This window comes from Loxodonta africana, chromosome 7 (genome assembly GCF_030014295.1).
Source record: "Loxodonta africana isolate mLoxAfr1 chromosome 7, mLoxAfr1.hap2, whole genome shotgun sequence".
NCBI lineage: Eukaryota > Metazoa > Chordata > Mammalia > Proboscidea > Elephantidae > Loxodonta > Loxodonta africana.
The window spans coordinates 29941190-29954481 of NC_087348.1; the positions used below are offsets into that span (position 1 = coordinate 29941190).

At 36.2% G+C, this 13292-nt stretch overlaps 2 pseudogenes; both read left to right on the forward strand.

Moving 5' to 3' along the window:
• The first annotated feature begins 638 nt into the window (after positions 1-638).
• Positions 639-2231, forward strand: LOC100667648 (olfactory receptor 8J2-like; annotated as a pseudogene).
• A 6983-nt stretch (positions 2232-9214) lies between these two features.
• Positions 9215-10162, forward strand: LOC100657026 (olfactory receptor 8J2-like; annotated as a pseudogene).
• The last annotated feature ends 3130 nt before the right edge of the window (positions 10163-13292 follow it).

The window sequence follows — 13292 nt, forward strand, 5'->3', positions numbered from 1 at the left end:
GAGGCCTGTGGCAGTTAAGCAGAAGGATAGCTGGAGGCCACTCTGGCTAATCAACTCCAACTCGGTAAAGGCAGTTCTCTTATTCTCACTTGAAAACAGTGGGAAAGAAAATATATACATCTCACTCAATATCACTGGAAAAATATTCATGCATGTATATTATGATATATATATCATATATATACTTATATATGATATTTTGTTGTTATTAAGTGTCATTGATTTGGTTCAGAATCATAGAAACCCTACGTACAACATATATATGTATATGCATATATATATATAATTCAAAAATTTTACTTCTATGTACAATATAGAAAACCCTGGTTGTGTAGTGGTTAAGAGCTACCGCTGCTAACCAAAAGGTCGACACTTTGAATTCACCTGGCGCTCCTTGGAAACCCTATGAGTCGGTTCTACTCTGCCCTATAGGGGTCCTATGAGTTGGAATCGAAATGAAGGCAACGAGTTTTTTTTTTTTTTTTCATTTTATGTACGTTGTATATATATATATAAAAAATTCAATATTTAAACTATATCTAACAGTAAATAAACAGTTTACAAAATAATTTTAAAAACCAACCTTAGTTGTTTTCTGATGAGTTTTTTTTTTTTGAAATTTCTGAAAATGTGGGAGAGAAAAAATTAAGATCTGAAACTCGTAAGTGCGAACAAAACTAAACAGATTTTAAATGAAAATTTAACAAGGAATAATCCTCTAAAAGCAAAATTAATTTTACATTTTATTAATCTCTTTTCATTTTCTCTATTTAAGGAAACAAACAGTGCAATAAATGGCTCCAGGAAATCTCACAAAGGTGAATGAGTTCATTCTCATGGGAATCACAGGCCTTCCTGAGCTCCAGATCCCCCTTTTCTTTGTCTTCCTGGTGATCTATGGGCTGACTGTGGTAGGGAACCTGGGCACCATCATCCTCACCAGTGTGGACTCAAGACTTCAAACCCCCATGTAGTTTTTCCTTCAACACTTGGCTATCACTAACCTTGGCAATTCTACCACCATTGCCCCTAAAATGTTGCTCAACTTCTTGGCTAAGGAGAAAACCATTTCATACTACTTTTGTGCAGCTCAACTAGGAGGATTCTTAGTTTTCATGGTGGCTGAAGTTTTCATACTGGCGGCAATGGCCTATGACCGCTATGTGGCCATTTGCAACCTCCTGCTCTACATGGTGGTCGTATCTTGGCAGGTCTGCCTTCTGCTAATATCCCTCATATACCTCTACAGTCTGACCATAGCACTGACTGTCTCTGCCTGTGTGTTCTCTGTATCATATTGTTCTTCTAATGTAATCAACCATTTTTACTGTGATAACGTCCCTTTGCTAGCATTGTCCTGTTCTGATACTTACATTCCAGAAACAGCTGTGTTTACATTTTCGGGTACCAATCTGTTTTTCTCCATGATCGTTGTTCTAATATCCTACTTCTACATTGTCCTCACCATTTTGAGGATACAATCCTCAGAAGGGAGACAAAAAGCTTTTTCCACCTGTGCTTCTCACATGATGGCCGTCACTGTGTTCTATGGGACCCTCCTTTTCATGTATTTGCAACCAAGGACCAATCACTCACTAGATACTGATAAAATGGCCTCAGTCTTTTACACCCTCGTGATACCAATGCTGAATCCCCTCATATACAGCCTAAGGAACAAGGATGTGAAGGATGCACTGAAGAGATTCCTGAATAACCCATGCCAATCACTCAAACTAATATAAATTATAACTACAACTATCTTCTTTTAAGAACCTTAATTTGCTCCTGACAAAACTGCTAAGTGAAGAGGCATTTTAAGTAGTTAAAAAACAAACAATAAAAAAAACTATTAATTACGATGGGAAAAATACTAATGCATTTTTTTTCCAATTCAAAGTACCAATCTTCCTAGTTGGAAAAATGCTTCAATTATACAATGAAAACAAACTTACATAAGTAATAAACAACAAATTGAAAATAAATAAATACATATTATAAATAAATTACAACTTGTTAAAAGGTTTGTGTCTTATTCTCTGGAAATATGGTATCTGCTGTTGTTAGATGCCATCAAGTCCATTCCTACTCATAGTGACATTATGTACAACAGAAGGAAACACTGCCTGGTCCTGAGCCATCCTCATGATCATTGTTTTGCTTTAGCCCATTGTTGCAGCCACTGTGTCAATCCATCTCCTTGAGGGTCTTTGACATAGGCACTGTATTTGTTTGCAAATGAGAAGAAAAAGCTACAAACAAAAGGTGTCTAAGTACCGCAAATTGTTTTCAATAACCTACAATTTGGAGAATGAGACCCACCCAGTGGTACCAGGAAAGAAAAGACCTTGCACTTTTCTTCCTTTAAAATTGGAGCCAAGAAAGCGCTGTGGAGAATCTCTACCCTGGAACACCTGGGATCCTGATGAACCGAAATTGACTTGCCGGCAACTGACAACAACATAGTCTCTAAACAAGGAAGAGAAAGCCTGCTAATCGGTGGTGGAGGCATATGAGAATCATTGCTTGAAAGGTGATAGAAAGTCGGATTATTCTCCTTGATACACTTACCTTTTGTCCAAGGACTAAACATTTTATTACAATTTTACTTTTTCTTTTCTTTTTTATACCATATTCTCCACTAATAACCTTTTGCACCATATTCTCCATCTATGACATGTTTTGTGAACTCATTGTTGTCTTACGCTTAAGATAAATTCATAACACATGAAAGTACATGTAGGGGAAAATAAAACTAAGCCGAAGAGCACTTTGAAATGGGACACGTGACATAGCAGACTGAAATAAACATAAAAGCATTTTATGTTTTTCCTCCTCTCTTGTAGACATGTGCACAAAGGAATGAAAATTATGTTGAGCTAATCATGATATGGAAACCCTGGTGGTGTAATGGTTAAGTGCTATGGCTGCTAACCAAAGGTCAACAGTTATAATCCGCGAGGCGCTCCTTGGAAACTCTATGGGGCAGTTCTACTCTGTCCTATAGGGTTGCTATGAGTCGGAATCGACTTGACGGCACTGGGTTTGGTAATCATGATATATAAGTAAATGCTTCCACGTGTTATTCTCATACTAAAATCTGTTGTGTAGAGTGTATTACCTTTAATGTGAAACCATCAACGTTAAACATTACTTGTTTTACATTTTTATTTAGTGTAGTGAAATTGTTATTAGACCAAAAATGTCATTTCTTAAAAGTTGTAATTCACAAGAAACATACCACTAAAAAGAAAAAAAGAATATAAATAGTTATGTGAGTTATTGCTGTGTATGTACAATGCTACTAACATGCAATGGCGTGAGGGAGAGTGGGTGTGGCATGTGATGTAAGGACAGTGTCTGGAAATAAAGTCACGACATTTTTAGGAAGTTCAGACATGAGCCACAACCAGGAACTCTGAGACTGACATAAATGAATCAATTTCTAACTTTGGTCATAAATGATCACAAGAGCCGAAGGCAGGGAAGATAAAATATGTGATGGGCATTTCTGATCTCAAAAGAAAAAATCATCTATAATTTAATCCCATTAGTCTTTAAACTCTTCATGTTAACGGCTAATGTGTTCCTTTGTTTTTACTTTATTCAGGGTGTATTTGGCTTCAGCAGCTTACAATTACAGAAGCATGTTTCCCATTAGAAAACTATTTTCTTTGGGTATGGCTAGATGTAGAGAATTGGAACAAAAGACTAAACTCACATTACAACATTTCCAATGCTATTTAAATGAATGAATAAATGAAAAACCAGTTGTCTTAGAGTGGTTTCCATTCATTGCACCCCTATGTACTTCAGGGTAGAACTTCCCCAGAAGGTTTTCAGTGATCTTTCATAAGTAGATCACCAAGCCTTTTTTTCTAAGTCACCTCTGGGTGGATTCAAACCACCAAACTTTCAGTTAGCAGTCAAGGACTTAACAATATACAGCACCCGGGAACACTATCCAATGCAATACGTTGGAATATATGTACAGTTTGGTTCATTGCTAAATGAATAAAGGTCAAAAATGAGAAGTTTAGTGTTTTTTACCTTTTAATTTGGTTCACATCTATGTATTTCCTAAAATGAATCATGCTGTTTTTTATATTCCTTTCATATTGCTGTAACAAATTACCTCAAATTTAATGTCTAAAAATAACACGAATGTATTATCTCAGTTTTGACAGTAAGAATACCATATTGAGTCTAATTGCACTAAAAGCAAGGTGTTAGCTAATTGTATGCCTTCTGGGTGTCCTCGAGGAGAATGATTTCTTTTTCACCTTTAATTTTTTTTTTTTTTTTTTAGAGGCTGCAAATATTCCTTGGACAGTGGCCCCTTCCAGTTATCAATTCTATCACTCTCACTTCTGCTTCCATCACCTTCTCGAGTTTTTCTACATTCCTTTTGTCTTCTGAGAACTCTTGTGATTACTTATGGCCCACCTAAACAATCCTTGAACATGTTATATTAGTAAAGTCCATTTTGTCGTGTAAGTAATACATTCACAGTTTCTGAGAAATAGGATTTGGATATCTTTGAGCATTCATGAACTGTCTTCTAGATCACATTGGAGTATTTTGTGAAATTAGACAATGTAAAATCTCACAACTGTCTCATTTACCTGAGCTCAATAAAATATTCCAACCAAAATATACACAGTATATACCTGTTTTACGTTACTTAGCTTTGGTTTGTCCTATACAAACTATACACAGAAACCTCTTTGAATTAATGATGAACAGAAAAATATTTGGCTCAAAGATTGCAGAAAGTGTGTACCCAGATAAACACACACTCACATATCATTTGTTACACTTCTATTGAGAAATTCTGAATCAAGTCAGTTAACCAGCTAGACATATCTGTCAAGCACATATTTTAAATGAAGTAAGATATGAAAAACAGTTTATCTCTCAACTTCGGTCTTCTATGCTAGAAGTTCACCCGATTGGGCATTAACACCTCCAAACGTCCAGGTTATGCTTATCTGTGCACTGAGGTACTGCCATGGCATCTTGTACCTGAGCAGCCATAGCAAATGCAGGGAGGGGTCAGGTGAGACAGGAGATACATGGAAGTCAAGAAGCAAGTCACCATCTGGGCAAAGGTGTGAAACTTAGGAAAAGCTTTGAACAGCTGCTACAGAAACCTGTCTTGGTTATCTAGTACTGCTATAACAGAAATACCACAAGTGGATACCTCTAACAAAGAAAAATTTATTCTCTCACTGTCTAGTAGGTTACAAGTCCAAATTCAGGGCATCGGCTCCAGAGGAAGGAAGGATTTCTCTCTCTGTTGGCTCTGGACGAAGATTCTTGTCCTCAGTCTTCCCCTGGTTGAGTAGTTTTTCTTCATATGAACCCAGGGTCTAAAAGACATGCACTACTCTTGGTACTTCTTTCTTGGTGGTATGAGGTCCCCAACTCTGCTTGCTTCCCTTTCCTTATAGTGGCTTCTGTTCCTAGTTAAAAGGGTTTCTTAAGAGTGACGCTTTTGAGAGTTACTCGACTCAATGGCACTGGGGCTACTCTCTATTGGTCCAGCAAGATGGACTTTTTAAAGGAATATGAATATTGTTCTACATTTTTCTTCCATTCTACAAGGAATCTTCTGCTGTGTCCTTCGTCAGAACAATTGGTTGCTAGTTGGGCACCATTTAGTTCTTCTGGTCTCGGGCTAGAAGAGGCCATGTTTCCTCTGTGCTATTCGTCCTGTGGACTAGTTTATTATTTGAATCTTTGGTTTCCATCATTCTCTTTCACTCCAGACAGTAGAGAGCAATAGTTGTATCTTAGATGGCAACTCTCAAGCTTTTAAGACCCCAGGAGTGCATGCCTTTTAAATGACATATTTATTAACCTTTTTAGAAAAGCTACTTATGTAGGGAAGGGGATTAAAATGGAAATGGGCATGAGGTCTGTTGATGGTTATGGGATATAGAATTAGAGTAGAAATAAATCTGAAAAGTACTGTGGAAAGCCATTCAGACAAACACACAATGACGGCATGCTGTGAATCTGATGCTGTGATCCCACACACAAATTAGCCTAGAATTCTCTCACTTCACCACACTAACTTCAAGGGAGGCTGAGAAATAGTCTAGCCAAGTGGCCAGGAAGAAAAGAAAAACAGATTTGGTAATCACCCAGCCAGTCTCTTTTATAGGGTATGTTTCAGTTTTGTCTGATTTCAATGACTATTATATCAACATTATCCAAAAATTATCACTATTGTAAACACTGAAATATTAAAACTACATAGGTTATTACAATCTCTGAAGCCCTGGTGGCACAGTGGTTAAGAACTTGGCTGCTAATCAAAAGGTCAGCAGTTGAAATATGACAACTATTCCTTGGAATCCCTGTAGGGTGGTTCTACCCTGTCCTGTGGGGTTGCTCTGATCAGAATCCACACCTTGGCAATGGGAGTTGGTTTTATATAGATATGTATATATACATATCAAACTATATATATATATATACATACATATGTATATATGTATATGGGAGCCCTGGTGGTAAAATGGTTAAGAGTTCAGGCTGCTAACCAGGCATGTTGAAACATATTTTGTTTGGAATAAACCCATGAATGCATCAACTGGGACCCTCGTAGGAATACTTTTTGACTTACCCTTGTATATACATATCACTGGTTTTGCCTCTCTAGAGAACCCAGTCTAAGACAACAGGATCCAGACTCTCCTAGTTTTAAACCAGCCTTTTCTTGATAATGTTTAGTAAAACTGTCCCTAAAATCATCAACATTTTCATCTAAATAAGCTAAAATTAGCTGGATGGAAACTGGTATTAGATTTTAGGAATGCCAAAACTAAGAAGGAAGAGTTGTACCCTACACTAAAGTAGTGACTATCTTAGAGAATGAGATACAACTTATCAAGGTTGCTTTGTCAAAGTTAAAATAACATTAAAGATTGATTACAGCATGGGAACAAAATTCTGATGTTTAATTTCACATTTTAGGATGTGCATTTCATTTATTCATTCATTCCATCAGTCAGTAAGTTGGTTAACAAATACCTTTTGGGCATATACTTTTTCCTGCATATTATTCTAGAATCTGGTAATAAAAAGACAAAATAATTTTTATATTCCTCTGTTCTAAAGGTTATAGTCTAGAAAATGCCCCAGGAAAAGTAAGAAATAATTGGTAATAGCATTCAATTGCAGTATTTATTCATTATTTGAAAGAAGATTGTAGGTTAGTGTGAAAAAATACATTTTTTACTCAAATTAGTTGGATATAAAAATTGGAAATGATACCAGATATGATTTACACTTTAATGATTTGAATAAAAAGTTGATATTCAGCCTTTTTACAAACTTCATGTTTTGAATTTGGTGTATATCATCTGGTTCTTACAGTGAATACACCAGTGCTTGACATCGGAAAAGAGGTTTTGTGTTACATTCTACCCTCAATACTCACATTAAAATTGTCCATTGGGTTGAATTCGTGTTTGCCAACTCTTGGATTTTGTTTATCCATAACCCAGGAGCACTGGCCAGAGACTCGAAGGATATATATACATATATATATGTGTGTGTCTGTGTGTCTGTGTGAGTGTGTGTGTGTCTGTGTGTGCACACATGCGTGTGACAGAATTACTGCATGTGTTTCTTTTTCAATGTAATAATTTAAACAAGTCCCTAGGCTATCTCCCCAGGCTGAAATCTTGAGTGGTGCTTTGCTTAATGAGCATTCAATTTGTCTTTCTTTCCCTGGGGAATCAGACCTTTATCTGGGAATTCTAGTCCTCATGTTCAGGGACTGGGGCCTAGAAACAAACATATATTATTGTGAAGGTCTTCAGGAACTTCAGACCTTTGTAAAACTTTCTAGCATGCTTTAGGGGGTAAACTTGGGAGAGGATCTCAGCAGATCTTTATGCACAGGTAGGCTAAACCAAATGTTTTATGTTTTACCTACTACTAAAGCTAGATGGGAAACCCTGATGGTGTAGAGGTTAAGTGCTACAGCTGCTAACCGAATGGTCTGCAGTTTGAATTGGCCAAGCCTACCTTGGGAACTCTATGGGCAGGTCCACTCTGTCCTATAGGGTAGATATGAGTCAAAATTGATGTCAACAGGTTTGATTTTGGTTTTTTTATCTCTAGATGTGAGGGCCAAGTATATTGAAAGCTCTGTCAATTCAAATCAAACTCAGATCTGCAATGGTTTCTTCTGTCTCTTTTCCAAGTGACTATAATCCTTGCCCAGTAATTGCTAAGTGGAAGTGACAGCCCTGTAATGACTTAAGTAAACATCTTAATAAATTAATAACTGTCTTAATGGCTACTGATAAATGAGACTGAGCATTGTTAAAGGAGATGTGAAAAAATATATAAAAAATCTGTGATCAGTGTTGATTATCTAAGAGAATGGAGATTTAGCATATTGCTTTTTTACATACGATGAAATTGATATTTTTAGGGAAGGAAATATTTACCAGATAATCTTAATCCAGGTAGAGTTACTAGAAAAACATCAGCTGTAATGAGTTATGACAATGTCATGTAGCATTTGGAGCACAAAAATAGAAAGATACTTACACTTTATCTTCTACCAATAAGATTAACGATAAACTGAGAATTTCACATTTTCTCTGTGCAGATGTTAATGTTCAGGAATTTCTTGAGCATTTTTGAAATCCTAATTATTTATGCCCTACGTTAGCCACATTTTTATACTTCTATTATTAGCAGTTAGGTGTATAAAGAATGAAAGTAATTATGTGCCCTAATTTCTTCCATTGTGGATAAAAGCCAGGAAGATACGAAGATATGGTAAAGGAAAAAATAATAAACTTGATTCTGTTCACAATCTAAAGCAGTGAATATGATGCTAATTGACAACACAGTGATAATTTTTGAAATTAAATACATGTATATGCATATATATACGTCAAAGTCCAATATTTAAACTATGTTTAACAGTGAAAAAATACTTCAGGCAAACAGTCAAAGAACCAACCTCAGTCCTCAGTTGTTCTCTGGTGACTTTGTATTTCTGAAATTTGTGAAAAAGCAGGGAGAAAAACTACTAAGATCTGACACTCCTAAGTGTTTATGAACAAAAGTAAAGTGATTTTAAATAAAACTTTGACAAGGAATAACCTTCTAAGAGCAAAATTTATTTTACCTTCTATTAATCTCTTTCCAGTCTTCACAATTACAGACAAAAGCAACACAATAAATGGCTCCAGGAAATCTCACATGGGTTACTGAGTTCATTCTCATGACAGTCTCAGACTGTCTGGAGCTCCAGGTCCCTCTTTTCTTTGTCTTCCTAGTGATCTATGGGTTGACCGTGGCAGGGAACCTGTGCATCATCACCCTCACCAGTGTTGACTCCCGACTTCATAACCCCATGTACTTTTTCCTCCTTCACTTGGCTATTATGAGTCTCGATAATTCTACTGTCATTGCCCTTAAAATGCCGGTCAACTTCTTCTTTAAGAAGAAAACTATCTCTTACTACTGTTGAGCAGCTCAACTTGGTGGATTTTTGGTTTTTATTGTGGCAGAGGTTTTCACACTGGCCACAATGGCCTATGACCGCTATGTGGCCATTTGTAAGCCCCTTCTGTACATAATTTCTACATGGTGGTGGTATCTCGGCAAATCAGGCTCCTGCTAGTATCTCTCGTATACCTCTACAGCCTGACCACAGCACTGACTGTCTCTGCCTCTGTGTTCTCTGTATCATACTGTTCTTCCAATGTAATCAACAATTTTTACTGTGATAATGTCCCTTTTTTAGCCTTGTCCTGTTCTGATACTTACATTCCAGAAATAGCAGTGCTTACCTTTTCAGGGATCAATTTGTTTTTCTCCATGATCATTGTTCTAATATCCTGCATTAACATTATCCTTGCCATTTTGAGGATACAGTCCCCAAAGGGGAGACAAAAAGCTTTTTCCACCTGTTCTTCTCACATGATGGTGGTCACTGTATTCTGTGGGACTCTACTTTTCATGTATTTGCAACCAAGGTCCAGATACTGATAAAACAGACTCAGTCTTTTACACCCTAGTGATACCAATGGTGAATCCCCTCATTAACCGTCTAAGGAACAAAGATGTGAAGGATGCACTGAAGACGTTCCTGAATAACCCATGCCAATCGCTCAAACTAATGTAAATATATAACTATAACTATCTTCTATTAAGAATCTCATTTTGCTCCTGAAAAATCTGCTGTTAAGTGAAGAGGCATTAAATAGCTAAGAAGAAAAAAGCTATTACTTTCAATGGGAAAATTATTGATGAATTTTTATCCCAATTAAAAACACCCACTATTCTTAGATAGAAAAATATTTCAATTATAAAATGAAAACCAACTTATATTTGTAATAAACAACATTCTGAAAGTAAGTAAATATGCATTATAAATAGAATGCAAGTTATTAAACGGTTTGTTTTATATACTCTCTAAATAAGGTATCTAGGTGATCCAAACAGTTTACGCTAACTTTGGTATATCCAACCCACCCTATGGCACCAAGGAAGAAATGGCCTGTTGATGTTTTTTCTTTAGTATTTCAGCCATGGACAGCCTGTACACATGGGGTTTTCCAGAGTTAGAATAAACTTGAACTCAAATAACAATAGCATCATAACCTATAAACTAGGACGGGAAAGTCTGAAGTGGGTGGTGGAGATATATGAAAATCATTCCTTCTAAGATGATAGAAGGTTAGATCATTCTTCTTGGTACACCCACTTTTTGTCCAAGGACTAGACATTTTATTACAATTTTACTTTTTCTTTTTTTTGTACCATATTCTCCGTTCTTAACCCTTTGCACCATTTTCTCCATCTATCACCTTTTTTCTTTAATCAGTGTTTGTCTTGCACTTAAAATAAATTTATAACCTCAAAAAGTAAACATACAGGGGGAAATAAACACTAAGCCTAGAGTGCTTTGAAAGAGGACATGTGCCACAGTAGACTGAAATAAACATAAAAGAATTCTACATTTTTCCTCCTCTCTCAACACACATACACACACAAAAAAAAATTTATGTTCAGCTTATCATGACATAAAATTAAAAGTTTTCCATAGGATATTCTCATACTAAATACTATTGTATAGAGTTTATTATCTTTGTAATAAACCATAATATTAGACATAACTCATTTTATTTAGTGTGTTTCTGGGTAAAAATATTATCAGACCAAAAAAGTCATCTCTTAAAAGGTAACAATTCTCAAGAAACAGTTAACAACAAAAAAATAATAATAATACTCATAGGAGTTATATCTATATATGTACAGTGCTACTAGGATGTGAAGGAGTGAGGCAGAGTGGGTAAGATATGAGAGGTAAAGACAGTGTTAGGAAATAAAGTTATGAAATTTTCAGGAAGGTCAGACATAATCTAAAACGAGGAACTGTGAGACTCACGTAAGTGAATCAGTTTCCAAGTTGGACATAAACAAGTAGAATAGCTGAATGTGTAACCTGACCCTAAGAATGCCCGTAAGTTTCCATCAGTCCTTAAACTAGCCGAAGTCGGGTTTGGCCCACCCCTGCATGCCCAGAAAGGCCAGATGTGACCATTAAGTGAACTCAACAGAGGATGTGGTAACAACTGGAATGAATGAGAAGGAAAATCATCACATGGTCATTTTTCCGAAGTGAGAGGTCTAACAAGAGCCATATCACCTTCTATTTCCTGACTGCCTTCTAGTATTTTCCCTCCCCAGTACACCTGTGTGGCAGACATTCTGCTGCCCAAATCACATATAAGCTCTGCTTCCGCATAGCTTAGGGAGTCACATCTGAAGTTTCCCCTCAGCTCCTTGATCTGTGCATTATAATAAAGTTATTTTCTCTTTCTCAAAGACCAGTGTCCAGATTATTGGCAAATCTGAGTGCACTGGACAAGGATTGACCTTCCGGGGTTCACAACAAAGTGACAAAAATCAATATATTTCACAGGTATTTCAGGCCTCAAGAGACAAAATCAGCTATAATCTGATCCCAACAGTCTTTATGATTTTTATGTTATTTGCTTATGTTTTTATTGTATTATGGGTGTGTTTGGCCTCACCAGGTTGCAATTAGAGACTTTTGTTTCCCAGTAGAAAACTATTCCTTTGGGTCTGGCTAGAATAATACCATTGGAGCAAAGGGGTAAACTCACATTACAATATTTTCAATGCAAATAAAAATAAATGAATGAATAACTAACTAAATAAACAATCAAAGCAGTTGTCCTCAAGTGAATTCTGACTCAACGTGATCCCAGAGGTGTCAAAGTAGATTTTCTTCATAGGGTTTTCAATGGTCTCTCAGAAGTAGAGTCCTAAGTCTTTCTTTTAACCATTGAACTTTCAGATAGCAGTCAAGTGATTAACCATTTATACCACCCGGGGACTCCTTCCAGTGTAATACACTGGAATATGCTAAGAAGTTTTGTTCAGCGCTAAATATTTTGTTAAATTAATTAAGGTCAAAATGAGAACTGTAGTGTTTTCTACCTTTAAATTTGGTTTACACATACACATTTTCTAAAAATAATTATGTTGTCTCTTATATTAGTTTCCTGTTCTGTAACAGATTACCACACATTTAATGGCCAGAAACAAAGCAAATGCGTTATCTCACAGTTATGGCAATCTGAAGTCCAAAATGAGTCTCACTGTATTTAAAGTAAAAAAGGTGTCAGCTAAATGTATTCCTTCTGGGTACCCTACAGGGGAATGTTTCCTGCCATTGTCAGCCTCTAGATTCTGCAAATATTCCTTGGTTACCAGCCCCTTACAGTCATCTATTGTATCACTCTCACCTCTGATTCCATCTCCTTCTTGGACTCTCCTGAATGCGTTTTTGCCTTCTAATAACTCTTGTGATTACATTGGGGCACCTGAACAACCCTTGAACACATTATATCAGAAAAGTGCCTTTTGCCATGTATGTAATCTATTCACAGTTTCTGGAAATTAGGATTTGGACATCTTTGGGTGTTCATGATATGGTCTTCCACATCTCATTTGGAATATTTTGTGAACTTTGACAATGTGAAATCTTACACCTTTCTCATTTGTTAGAGATCAATGCAATAGTCCCATTAAAATGTACACAATATATACCTGTTATACATTATTTAGCTACGAAATTTGTTCAACACACAGTACACAGAGACGTCTTTGAATTAAGGGTGAATGAAAATATACTTGGCTCAAAGTTTGCAGAAAGTGTGTACCCAGATTAACATACACGCACATATCATTTGTTAAAATTCTATTTTGAAATTCTGAATCAA